Source organism: Mirounga leonina, unplaced genomic scaffold, assembly GCF_011800145.1.
Source record: "Mirounga leonina isolate KUSES-001 unplaced genomic scaffold, KU_Mleo_1.0 Mir_173, whole genome shotgun sequence".
Lineage (NCBI taxonomy): Eukaryota > Metazoa > Chordata > Mammalia > Carnivora > Phocidae > Mirounga > Mirounga leonina.
In genome coordinates, this window is record NW_023270447.1 from 30,317,711 (window position 1) to 30,331,132 (window position 13,422).

A 13,422-nucleotide genomic window follows, 5' to 3' on the forward strand; every position below is an offset into this window, starting at 1 on the left:
TTTCTTTCTTTCTTTCTTTCTTTCTTTCTTTCTTTCTTTCTTTCTTTCTTTCTTTCTTTTTCTTTCTTTCTTTCTCTCTCTCTCTCTTTCTTTCTTTCTTTCTCTCTCTCTCTCTCTCTTTCTTTCTTTTTCTTTTTCTTTTCTTTTCTTTCTTTTTTGTCTTTCTTTCTTTCTGTCATTATTTAGACTGGAACCTAAAAGAAAAACAGTAAATACAAACCAACGGGATATAATCTGATAAGATTCTCAAAGTGTATTCATTGTTTAACTGATTCTGAAACACTGCCAAGCAGAAGAGAAAGTACTATAAAGCAGATATTTTTTACTTTAAAAAGGGATTAAACTTAATATCAGATTTAACAAGCTTTTGGATACGTAATAATTTCAACTGGTATATAACTAGAGTTGGATTATCTACCATACATTGTAAAATCAGCATACACCAGAGCAGTCTGAAACAGAGCAAATTAGTTGCAAGTGACCTTGCCCAAACTGTGAGAACGAGTAGATTCATTCAAATTCAATAAATTATTAACATAAAATGTTGTCTGGCCAGTCACTTGTGATAAACTGATCAATTAAAACTATTCAAGAAGGTATCTCTAGGGATGCCAGGGTGGTTCATTGGTTAAGCAGCTGACTCCTGGTTTTGGCTCAGGTCATGATCCCAGGTCCTAGGATCAAGACCCAAGTTGGGTTCTGTGCTCAGCAGGGAGTCTGCTATGGATTCTCTCTCCCTCTCCCTCTGCTCATTCTCTCTCTCTCAGATATATATATATATACATATATATATATATACACACACACACACATATATATATTTGTTCTTCAGTCCTTAAGGCTTACTTTAAAACACTGAAAGGCCAAAAACAATCAGAGCTAGGTCCCCGATGTTTTCTCTGGCTACCTGAGGGTCAAATATAACCATCCCAATGATTATAAGGGCTGAAAAAATTTAAATACTTTGGCAAATGGTTTATCTGGCCATGCCAAGACAGTCTACCTATTAACATATGCAGCACTCTGATTGTGGGTATCAATGTCTTCACATACTATCATCAGGAATCTGTTAACATTGAGTTTTCAAATAAATACTGAACTTGCTTACAGATGTGTCTACATTGTAGCAAACAACTGATATCTTTTAAAATTTATCACAAGTATGAAAAAGCAAAGAACAAAATATATACTAATTTTTCTTACTGACCCTCAATCTGCTAAATTTGTCACTTTATCTTCTTTAAAAAGGAACCAGAGGGGTGGCCTGGGGCTCAGTCGTTAAGCATCTGCTTTCAGCTCAGGTCATGATCCCAGGGTCCTGGGATCGAGCCCTGCATCGGACTCCCTGCTCGGCAGGAAGCCTGCTTCTCCCTCTCCCACTCCCCCTGCTTGTGTTCCCTCTCTCACTGTGTCTCTTCCTATCAAATAAATAAATAAATAAAATCCTTAAAAAAAAAAAAATTAAAAAAAAATAAAAAGGAACCAGAAATTTCTTTTGCTTTCATTCATCCAAATTTCTATTCCATCATCATTTTCCCCAAAATAAAGTTCATTACCTTTACCAGAAATTTTCCAAGTCCTATTCAAAACACTCAAGTACCAGAAAACACGGACATTTGTGATTCTATACAGGAAATGTAGAGTTGTTTTTTTTTTAAAGATTTTATTTATTTATTTGACAGAGAGATAGCGAGAGCAGGAACACAAGCAGGGGGAGTGGGAGAGCGAGAAGCAGGCTTCCTGCCGAGCAGGGAGCCCGATGTGGGACTTGATCCCAGGACCCTGGGATCATGACCTGAGCCAAAGGCAGACGCTTAACGACTGAGCCACCCAGGCGCCCGAGTTTTTTTTTTTTTTTTTTTTTTTTTTAATGCAAACCATTAGTTTAGTTTAAACTCAAGTTTTGCAACCAATTTATATTCCACACTGTAAGCCAAGCAGAAAAGCAAATAAGCCATAACTGGTATAAAGTTCATTCCTATTAGGTATTGAAAATAAATATACATGTATTTTTTTTCCCCTACTTTATATTTAGGAGGCCTACATTTGACAATTTAACCATTTATCTTCCAAGTTTAAATTATAATTGTTTCCAGGGTTCCAGGGGTGCCTGGGTGGCTCAGTCATTAAGCGTCTGCCTTTGGCTCATGTCATGATCCCAGGGTCCTGGGATTGAGCCCCGCATTGGGCTTCTGCCCTGTGGGAAGCCTGCTTCTCCTTCTCCCACTCCCCCTGCTTGTGTTCCCTCTCTCGCTGTATCTCTCTCTGTCAAATAAATACATTTTTAAAAACCTTTTAAAAAAATTATAATTGTTTCCAGATGAAGGTTACATCAATCCTTTTAAAGTACCTAACTTCACAGCTTAAAATCCTTATACCACTAAGTGAGTATTAATGGAACAAAATCAGAAGTTAAATTATTCTATTTTCAAAAATACATGTTCTTTTAGAAATTAAATTTTTCATTGAACTTGAGAACTAAACAACATAATTGGTTTTATGCTTATAAACAGCTATAAGATTGGTATTTTTGGACATTCAATTATCCAGAAAAATTCCCATTATTTTCTTTTCAATGCACATATGATTTTTAAAAATGCGCACACAAACTTTGAGAGATAAATCATTTAAAAAATTGAACTGGCATTTACAACTTTCAAACCTTTATCTTCTTATTTTTCCATTGTTAGTATTAATTGTGCAAAATGAAGTCACAGTACAATTTTCATTATGCCAAACCACTTTTAAAGCAGGATTAAATTACAAGTCAATTAAGTTAAATCTTGGTTCCGTATGACTTTTGCTATTTTCAGAGTGGAACACAGACATTTATCTTATGTCACTTTACCTTTCAGACATTACCCATGAGTTGTTAAAGTCTGTTTTACTTCACTCGACAGTAACCAACTAGTACTTTACTCAAAAAAACAAAACAAAACAAAACAAAAAACACAATACCCGGGCGCCTGGGTGGCTCAGTTGGTTAAGCGACTGCCTTCGGCTCAGGTCATGATCCTGGAGTCCCGGGATCGAGTCCCGCATCGGGCTCCCTGCTCGGCAGGGAGTCTGCTTCTCCCTCTGACCCTCCCTCCCTCTCATGCTCCCTGTCTCTCATTCTCTCTGTCTCAAATAAAGAAATAAAATCTTAAAAAAAAAACAAAAACAAAAAAACACAACACTCTAACAAAGAAAAATGGCTCAGAGGAACTGGAAAGATTTATTCATTAAACATACTTTTGTAAACCACAGACCATACCTCTCATTTCAGTAATTGTTATGAATCCTGGAATGGCAGCTTAAATTATGAAGGGAAATAATGTATCTATTTTTTTAGATAAGCCAATAAAAAGTATAAAGAAAGAATACTGAGTAATATCTCAAACTACCTGCTTTCATGAATCAAATTAAATTTTAAAATACTCTTTCTAAAAAGTATAAATTCTTGATTGTGATACTGAAAGAAAGGGACAGCACGGAAAACTGAAAACTAATGGCTTCATGTTAGTTAATATTTTCAGAAACATCTTACCAAATTTTTCTTAGCAGAAAAACACAAAAACCACATTATCATTACACACCTGACAGAATAATATAAATTGGAAAAAATGGCAATTTTTTATTTGTTAAGGATGTACAGCAATGGAAACTCACATACCCCTGCTAGAAATGTCAATTGGTAGAACCACTTTGGAGAGTTTGGCAGTATCTATGAAAGTTCAAGACTGCATTTTCTGTGATTAGCAATTCTATCCTTAGGTGTTTTTTACAGAAATACATGGTTATATATGCAAAAGAATGTTGGTAACAACACTACTTATAACAACTCCAAACTAGAAAAAAAAAAAACCCACAATTGTCCATCTACCATAGAATACACAAACTGGGGTATATTCAAACAATGAAATGCTATAAAACAATAAAAGTGAATGAACTACTGCTATATGCAAGAATAAGGATGAATTTCACATGTTGAGTGAAGAATTATACGTATAATTTCATTCATATAAAATCCAAAACAAGCAAAATTAAACTACAGTGATCAGGACTACATTTAGTTGATCAAACTGTAAGAAAAGCCAGGAGGTAATTAGCATGAGCATCAGGACAGTGGTTAGTTTTAGGTGTGTGGGGGAGGGGTGTTGACTGGGACCAGGTATAAGGGGACCTTCTAGAGAGTTGTCAATGTTTTACTTTTTTATTTTTATTTTTTTAAAAGATTTTATTTTGGGGCGCCTGGGTGGTTCAGTCGGTTAAGCATCTGCCTTCAGCTCAAATCATGATCCCAGGACACACTGGGATCCTGCATCAGGCTCCCTGCTCAGCGGGGAGTCTGCTTCTCTCCCCTCTCTGTCTACCCCTCCCCCCTGCTCATGCTCTCTCTCTCTCTCTCAAATAAATAAAATCTTTAAAATTAAATAGAAGATTTTATTTTATTTTTAAAGATTTTATTTATTTATTTGACAGAGCACAAGCAGGAGGAGCAGCAGAGGGAGAGGGAGAAGCAGACTCTGCTAAGCAGGGAGCCCGATGCAAGACTCGATCCCAGGGCCCTGGGATCATGACCTCAGTGGGAGACAGACGTTTAACCAACTGAACCACCCAGGCGACCTAAAGATTTTATTTTTTAATTAGTCTCTATACCCAGTGTGGGTGGGGCTCAAACTCACAAATCTGAGATCAAGAGTCGCACGCTCCACCAACTGAGCCGGCCAGGTGCTCTGGCAGTTTTATTTTTTAAAGTATTTTTTTAAAGATTTTATTTATATGAAAGAAAAAGAGAGAGCATGAACAGGGGGAGGGGCAAAGGGAGAGGGAGAAGCAGACTCTCCACTGAGCGGGGAGCCCTGGAGCCCAATGCAGGGCTGGATCCCAGGACCTCGAGGTCAGACGCTTAACCCACTGAGCCACCCAGGCTCCGCGGCAGTGCTTTATTTTTTGATCTACATGATAGTTACACAAGAGAGTGGGATAAATCACTATGCTTTTTTGTTTTGTGCATTTTCCTCTAAGGGTTTACATAGAAGCAAAGAAAACAATGTATCTTTATATCTTGCCCCCAAATGGCTGAAAGCAGAAAAGACAATGAAGTATTTCAGTGTTGGCAGTAAAGCTATAAATTATTAGACATAAATTTTATTCCCGGATACAGGAAGCACCTATAATGATGCCAAGTTCAAAAAGTCAAAAGATCTGATGAGTCTGTTAAGTATAATAGCAAATTGAAAATAATTTATCTGTACCCCATAGTGGAATACAAATAGTTGTGGGAGACTCAAATGCCACGCAGATACCACTCACAACCTTTTTCCTCCTGACTTATCAATATTTCTTTGCTATTTAATGATTGGTTTAGAATTTTAAGTGGGAGTGTTCTGGTGCGAATAATCAACTATTTGCAGGAAGAACACATGGAAACTAAGCAATGCTTGCTATTTAATGACAACAATAAGAGTGTGATGAAACCAATATACATTTATTTTGCACTTACTACTTGCCAGAAACCAAGTTATAGGCTTTACATACATCATCTCATAATTCTCACAATAATCCTTTATTTATTATTCTTTTTTTCATTTTACATATCAAGAAGTTAACGTACAGAAATGTTAAGTGATGGTCCATACTCACACAGTTAAGAAATGGAATGGCAGGATTCAAAACAGGTCATATGACACCAGATTCCATGCTATGAAACTATGGAGCTGTGGTGTCCCACATAGTAGGTGCTAGCCACACGTATCTACTGAGTACATGAAATGTGGCTAGTCAGAATTGAGATGTGCTGTAAGTGTAAAACACACAATGGACTTTGAAAGCTTTGTACCAAAAATATAAAATCTTATTAACATAAATTGGGTTCAAAAAATATATGATTAAAATTAATTTCACCTCTTTCATTTAACTTTTTCATGTGCCTACTGGAAAGTTTAAAGTTATATTTGTCACTCACATTATATTTCTATTGGACAGTACTGTTGGAGCATTCCTTTCTCATATCTTATCTCAGTGCAAAGAGTTTACAAGTCCTTTACAGGATTCAGATTCAACTCACATTTTTTGAGTGTCTAATAGTAGTGCTAAATGCTTTCACAGGCTATTACACTTAATATGTGTAACTGTAAGGCAGGAATAGTCTAATTATTCACAGGAATGTTTTATTGGAACTAAAAGAAAAAAAGCCACTTTCCAATCACAATCTTCAGTGGGTCCTCATCTGGTTTTCAAAGCCTTCCATAATTTCTGAAGAGAAATTATGTCTAATTAGACAGTATGCCTACTGTCTAATCTTGTTTTCTATTAATTAATAAAAGACCCCTGAGCTGTGACTGTACTATACTATATACTACCCTCTTATTATATACTACCATACTATATATTATATAATGTGTGCTATACGCCATATAGTATACTCGGTACTATACTATATTATGTACTATATATATTATACTATACTAATACTATTATACTTACACTATATTATATACTATACTATTCACTGTACTCTCACTTGCCTTAGTAATAATGCAATGGGTAAAAGCTTGGGCTTTCTAGTCAGCCAGGTAGCACTTGGAGCCCAATTCTGATCCCAGCTTTGCTACTTGTTATCAAGGTACACTAGGGATAACGACATTGATTTCATAGAGTTGTCATAAGGATTAAATGAGATTCATGGAGGCATAGTACTTAGTACATAGTAAGTGCTAAATAATTTTTCACTGCTATTACTATTGCCATATGCATTCTTTTCAAGCCTTTGGTTCCTTCTGTATCTTCTCCAACACATAAATTTTTCCTTCTGCTCCCTTGCTCCATGCTACCCAGAAACACATGCTGTTTTATAATATGCAACTCAAGTACTATCACCCATTAAGTATCCTCCAAAAATTATCTAATTTTTTGCTTCTATATAAGGCAGTGCAGCAAAAGTATTAAAATTATGGGTTCTGGAGCCAGACTGCTTGGATTCAAATTCGGATTCTGCTTCTTAGCTGTATAACAACCTTGAGTAAGTTTATATTCTCCATTTCTCAGTATCCTCACTTGGAAAATGGGAATAAAATCTACCTCATAGAGTTGTGTAAGGATTAAATGAGTTAATACATGTAAAGTAAGTGTTTTCAATAAATATTAGCTATTCACATTATTACATAAAAGGTAAGTATCATTTAATACACTACCTGAATTTTTTTTTTAGAGAGAGGGAGAGTGTGGGAGCATATGAGGGGCTTTGGGGGGGCAGAGGGAGAGAGAAAATCTTAAGCAGGCTCCACGGCCAGCGCAGAACCTGACGTGAGGCTTGATCTCATGACCCTGAGATCACAACCTGAGCCAAAATCAAGAGTCGGACACTTAACCAACTGAACCACCCAGGCACCCCTACACTACCTGAATTTTTACTTAACAATTGCCTGAATATATATATATATATAGCCTGTCTGTCCAGCTGGACTGAAACAACTATTCATGGACTTCCTCATCTTTTTTCTTTTTCCTTCATTTTTTTTTCTGATGGTTCCTACAGTTCTCAAACACTTCAATACTTGTTGAAATAAACTAAATAAAACTTGTTATATAAAGTGGCCATCCCTAAGGCATGAAAATCCCTATTTTAAAAAGCCTCTCCTATATCTCCTCTGAATCATTTTGCTTATTATATTACTTTTACTTGTTTTCAGAGCTGTTAAAATTCTTGTTTTTCCAATACTCACCTGTAAATTAATTAAACTTGCCATTTCTTGTAAACCTAAAATATGCAGCTTATGCCCCATAATGCCTAATCTTTAACCTTAGAAGTACCTAAAACACTTTCCACATAATTGGGGGATTAAATATAAAAAATACTGTAAGTTACCACATTGACTCTGAACAGACAGTGGCTCTCTTCTCTCTCTTTTTTCTTTAGCAAGCTCTATGCCCAGCGTGGGGCTTGAACTCATGACCCTGAGATTAAGAGTAGCATGCTCTACCAACTGAGCCAGCCAGGCACCCCAAACCTAAAACTTTTTAAAGCATTGCTTTACCTATCTCAATCACCCAGAACTTTTAAAACATTCATGCATAGACATAAACTATGTTCTTCTTTGGAAGGATACTGAAAGTATAATGTTTACTTTTAACTCAACAGTCATATATTTTAGGCCAAAAATCTGACTGGATTCAAGCCCTGCTCCTTCTTTCACAATCTCATAATTCACACATTACTTAAGTCTTTTTCAAAGCAGAATTTGCTTGAAAGTTAAAAAAAAAAAAAGAAAGAAAGAAAGAAAAAGAAAAAACGAGAAGATATTTCAGCCTTGGAACTTAGAACTTCAGACCTAGATCTAGTTCTTTAAACCAATCCAAATGGGTTTTCTTCATGTCTCACTTTTGCCATCCCTAGGCACATTCTATTTTCTGTCGCTTAAGAAGCCATCAGGTCTATTTTAATCTCAGCAGATTCTAGTGAAGATTCCAAAGATGCCACTCTTCTTTTAAAATCCAGGCTGTCCACTGTGGATTTTATAACACCAGAAAGAAGGGGAAGGCTGCCAATGTCTCAATGTCATCTGACTTCTATGTCAACAGCTATTCTCCAGATGATTTTTAGCAACTTAAATATGATTTGGAACCTTGTCTTTTCTACGGTTTTATTAAAAGTGGAAAAGTTCCCGCTGCCGATAAGACAAGCTATTTTCCAGTCTATCGTCTGCTAAAATAATTAAGAAATCTAGAAAACTACTGCTGCTCTTTGTCCATCTTATATGACTTTGACTACCTGCCCCAGCTATACTGTGGACGGCTTTTTACTTTTATTTGTTTTAAAATGCTATAGTATAGTTTCAGAGGAAAAAAAAAAAAGTTGAATACAAAAATTTAAACCAACATAATTTTAGGAAGTAAAAGAACTAAGAGAGCCAGGAGATGATACTTTCTTCATTTTTTCCTCAATGTACCTTAATACTGAAAAGAGTAACAATGAAATCCACTGAAACAAGAGAAAAAACTGATCAGTTCTTGATGTGTTATGACTTACAGTTTTGACTATGTGAAATAATACATGTACAAAACAACCTGATACTATCGATCTACCCAGAAGAGATTTCCATAACAGTTGTCTCTGGTGTTCCCTTTTTTTTTTAAGATTTTATTTATTTGACAGAGAGAGAGACAGCGAGAGAAGGAACACAAGCAGGGGGAGTGGGAGAGGGAGAAGCAGGCTTCCCCACCCAGCAGAGAGCCTGATGCCGGGCTCGATCCCAGGATCCCGGGATCATGGCCTGAGCTGAAGGCAGACGCTTAACGACTGAGCCGCCCAGGCGCCCCTGGCATTCCCTATTTATCAAAACTTCTTATATGCCATGACTGCCCAATATAACAACTGTGATTCCTAACTGGGAAATACAGCTGCCAATGCAAAATGAGTAATAGAAGGAAAGAAAAAGGCATAACAGCGTTTTCTACCATTTTTTAGCAGAAGAAATGACTGGATAACCCAAAGTTATCAAAGTGGAACAAAAAGTAATTAAGGTTAGGTCTGCAGTTACAGAGGCTTTAACAGGGTCACTAGCAAGAGTTGGTCACTCTGTACACTACACAAAGGCCACTGGCCAATGAGACAAGTCAGGGCAGAAATCCAGCCCATATCCTGCATCTTCTAGGAGGAAGGTGAACCTTTTTCTTATCACAAAAGTGCCCTTTCCAAGGGGCTACATGGGCCTTTTTCTAAATCATACAAAGGTCTCGTGTTAGTGAAGTCCTGGACTTAGAAATCCAAGCTGATAAGATGTAACTTAAATACAAAAGAGGCAAAGGCAAGGAGCAGGAATTTCTTGTTTCTGGCACCCCAACGATTTTCATTACATTGCTTTCAGCTCTGAACCTATTTTGACTAACAGTAGTCTATAGTATTATTAAACACTTTGAAATTAAGAGTATGAGCCTTAAAACATAGGAGGAAATTACTAATCCAAATTTCTTATATGTTCTGCAATTTGTACCCTGTATATTTAGAAGTCTGAGTATACAAATGAAGCCTGTAATTCATGTCACCCCCTAAAAATAAACCCTCGGGGAGTTTATCCTCCAACCACAGTGATTCTGCAGGAAAGGAAAAGGAGAAGGTCTTAGAGGGTCAACTCTGGGTTGTCTGACATTTGACTCAAGATCATAGATTGAAGTATTTCCTCTTGCTGCCAAGCTCTTTCAATATTGCTAAATGTTCTCTCTGGCTGCTTATCAAGAGAAGAATAACGTCTCTCTAGTGGTCAGGAAGTCCCACTTTAGTTTTCCTATTCTCTGCCAGAGAATTTGTGCAGTCAGTACTAGTGTGGAAAACCTCTAATTTTTCCTTACAGGATGTGTCACTCTCTCAGTGAAATCCTCTACATAAGAGAGCAGAAAGAAAGATGAATAAAGGGGCACCTGGGTGGCTCAGTCGGTTAGGCGTATGCCTTTGGCTCGGGTCATGATCACAAGGTCCTGGGATCGAGTCCCGTATCAGGCTCCCTGCACAGGGAGCTTGCTTCTCCCTCTGCCTCTGCTTCTCTCTCTCTCTCTCTCTCTCTGTCTCTCATGAATAAATAAATAAAATCTTAAAAAAAAAAAAAAGAAAGATGAATAAATTATTTAAACTTAACCAGTCAACACTTTCATAGTCTCCCGCAAACACATAAATTTGATTATGACTTATAATTCTCAGTGGCTCCCTTTTGCCTAAAGGTACAAAACAAGGATTTTCATGATTTATCTCCTGCCCACTATTCTCGATTCACTTCTCACCACTCTCCTACATATTCTGTATTCCCAAGACCTAACAGGCTTAATTCATAGTGTTTGCTCTGCTTGAAATGCCCCTTTCTCAAATGATCTTTCTTCAAGTGTCACACCTGTGAAGACTTCCTTCAGCCCCCAGATGAATAATCTATGCTTTTCTTTGGTGTTTTCGTAGCACTTTCTAAACACATTATTATAGTATTTACTCCACTGTGCTATATAATTTTCTAATGCCTACATAGACTCTGTGTTGCTTAAAAGCAAGGATGAAGATTTCATCCTTATTTCTCCAGTGCCTTATAATATGTCTGACATATATTAGGCAATCAAATGTTTGCTAAATAAATATTTGAGACCTAAGATCCTAGGAGTTCATTCTGTTCAAAAAACAGATTATAATGAGGCCGAAACAAGTGAAACATGCAAAGCAATACTGCAAAACTATAAAAATTCCTGGTTTGTTTTTAAGGGCTAAATTTGTTCCTACACATCAGTATGAAAGAATCTCAAAGTTCTCTGCTCAGCCAAAAAAACAATATTTATCAAACTTATGGCTTCAGATTTGCCTGCTAATACAGCTATTGCAAATACACATTACTCTTTATAGAAAACATAAGCAAACAAACTATGAAGCCCAATTAATTTTAGAAGAATTCTAATTACAGTGTAATTAACAAGCCTGAACTGAATTTCCATAAATTGTTATCACCTAGAGGCACCTGGATGGCTCAGTTGGTTAAGTGTCTAACTTTGGCTCAGGTCATGATCTTGCCCGGGATAGAGCTCCACATCAGGCTTCCTGCTCAGTGGGGAGTCTGCTTCTCCCTCTCCCTCCAACCCTCCCCAACTCGTGCTCTCTCTTTCAAATAAATAAAATCTTTAAAAAAAAAAGCATATCAACTAAATCATGTCCCCAAGAAACTGCTAGCAAGCTTCATTTGTTGTTAATCAGGTTTATTTTTACGCTAGTATTAAATTCAGCAATTTGGTCCAGCCCTAATAGCCTAAGCAAAGTGAGTAAAGCATAATCTTAATCCTGAATGTGCTGTTACTGAAATAAACTACCAAACCATGTAATAATGCATACCCTGCATGATAATGATGATAACAGAAGTCTCCTAAAGTATAAATCATTCCTTGATGTTAGGTTTTATTCCCATATTCTACCAATCTCTCACTAGTTGTTGTGAACAACTAAAGTCTAATTTTTCCCAAAAGAATTAAGATAATAACACAAATTCCTGTTTAATATGAAAGATAAATATACTTTTATTGTGCAATATTTGATATGTACAAAAATCATATATGTAGCATAGATGTGTATTTTGAATCAAAATAGTACAACAAACATTTTTTTTTTTAAAGATTTCTTTATTTTAGAGAGAGAGAGCAAGAGAGCATGTGCATAAATGGGGGTAGGGACAGAGGGAGAGAATCTCCAGCAGACTGCCCTGAACGCGGAGCCAGACAGCGGGCTGATCCCACAACCTGTGAGATCATGACCTGAGCTGAAACCAAGTTTCGGATGCTCAACCGACTAAGCCACCCAGGTGCCCCAATACAACAAACATTTGTAAATCTACCATCCATTTACAGCCACTCCTCAAAGTTTACAAAAATTATTTACTTAAAAGGAAAAATAATGTAGTCATGAAGCACTGTACATATCTTCTTACCTGATACTCATAATATGTATATGCGTTTCCAAATGAATTTAAAACATACTCAGATATTTCAGCAAAAACAAACAGTAGCAGATAACCAAAGATAACCACATGTCCCAAACCACATCTGTTTACTTTCAAGTTCTTATCTTAGGCTCTTAAACAGGCCAAGGGCACTTCAGTTGGGAAGTACAAAAAAGAATGGAGGTGGGAAGGAAAAGTTAAAAGAAGGATCTTATGCTTTGTGGAAGGAGTTTAGCCTGAGTCTTATGAAATAGCTCAATATTGAGGCATATACTAACCTATATTGCTCTCTAACTGCTTCATATAAATAAGTCTTAAACGGCCAGTCAGACCAGAGGCAACCTGAAGACAGGGACTTTAGTCCTTATTTCATCTGAATACCATCACATATAAGGCAAAGAGTAAAGTTAAATAAACAGTACCGAGCTGATTTTTAAGCAATCATTTGCCTTCACAGTCTTCATGCGTCCCTGCCATCAACACTTCTGTACTTACTGGGGAGCCACAGCAACAGGGACACAGTCTTTGATTCTGTGCGGCAGGACAGCTAATTCATAGTCCTTTCTACACAACTCTCTTCAGAGGCAAAAAGAACTGTAAGAATCTACCCAAAGTAGTAAGATGGGTGGTGTGTGTGTGGGCGGGGGGGGGGGGGGGTGCATAAAAGAAGAAGAGAAAAAGAAAAAGCATATGTGTTGAAAAGAAAGAAATAAAAATAAACATGTTATCACCCACAGGTATGTATTCCAGATAAAAATTCCAAAAGAAATTATAACAAGTTATTGATGGCAAAAATAATAAGAGTTCAGAAGGGTTGTTGATAATATTCAAATACAAATATCAGGAACATTTTAGATAATGACAAGAAAAAAATCAGTAAATGTAAATTTTAAAAATATAACATGTACAATGATAACTAAACTATAAGGGCTCTAGGAATGAAAATATGTAAGACCTTTATGAAAGAAATTATAAAAAGTTA

General features: G+C 36.6%; 1 protein-coding gene across 4 annotated transcripts in view; it reads right to left on the reverse strand.

Annotated features, from left to right (window-relative positions):
* MIGA1 (mitoguardin 1) overlaps positions 1 to 13,422 on the reverse strand; it is a 100,143-nt gene that overhangs the window by 37,760 nt on the left and 48,961 nt on the right. The window lies entirely within an intron of this gene.